Source organism: Phytophthora infestans, genomic scaffold (assembly GCF_000142945.1).
Source record: "Phytophthora infestans T30-4 supercont1.40 genomic scaffold, whole genome shotgun sequence".
Taxonomy (NCBI): Eukaryota; Oomycota; class Peronosporomycetes; order Peronosporales; family Peronosporaceae; genus Phytophthora; species Phytophthora infestans.
The window spans coordinates 850,361-851,270 of NW_003303719.1; positions in this window are offsets into that span (position 1 = coordinate 850,361).

The window sequence follows — 910 nt, forward strand, 5'->3', positions numbered from 1 at the left end:
GCACTTGCCTTGGAACGTGCCATTCCGTCCTGGAACGTTCCTTTTTCTACCGTTACCGCGGTCGCCCTTAGAGCGCCTAGAGTTCCCGTTCTCTTGGAACGCCCTCTCCGCGGTAGTCTCCTTCCTGTCGACGCATTCGTACTCCTTGAGCAACTTCTCCTTAGCCTCGATAAGCGTCACGTCCTTAGCGTTCTCCACGATGGACGCGATAAGCTCGTACTCGTCCGGAAGACTGCTAAGCAGTATCACGAGCTGCCGTGCCTCGTCCATTGGCTCTCCAAGCGGCTGAAGACCAACAATCAACTCGTCGAACGCGTTCAGATGCGTATAGGCGTTCCACTCCCCATCTTGAACTCATGAAGACGACGTGTCATCGTAACACGATTGTGCAGCGTCGTCCGGCTCTAGAATTCTCGGAGCGTTCTCCAAGCCTCCATGGCACGCGAAGCGTTTCGAATCTTGGTCTGGTGCTGGCGCTCCACGCCTTGAGCAAGAATGCCGAGAGCTTTCGCGTCGTTCACAAGCCACGCCTAGGTTATCTCGCTCTCGGGCTTGACCACTTGAACATGCGCCAGAAGCCCCTTCCTTGCCAAGGTCATGCGCATGTTGTACTCCAAGTGAAAATAGCTCCCACTCCCTAGGAGGACTTCAGCTCTCTTCGTAGTCATCATTCTTGGGCGTTCCAGATCAGGCGTTCTAGGTTCGGCGTTTCAGGTAGAGGGATGCGGCTGTTAACCTATTGGTTTGGGGCTTGTTGAGTAAGAGGCAAATACCGAAGTGAGTAAATTAGTGCTAACCAAAACTGTCTATCATGTCTCTCTAAACACTATTTCTCTGTTGTTTCTCTTGTTGTCTTCTCGTAAGTGTGGCATAATCACTAATGCCATGTGCCTTCATCCAATCATAGCGG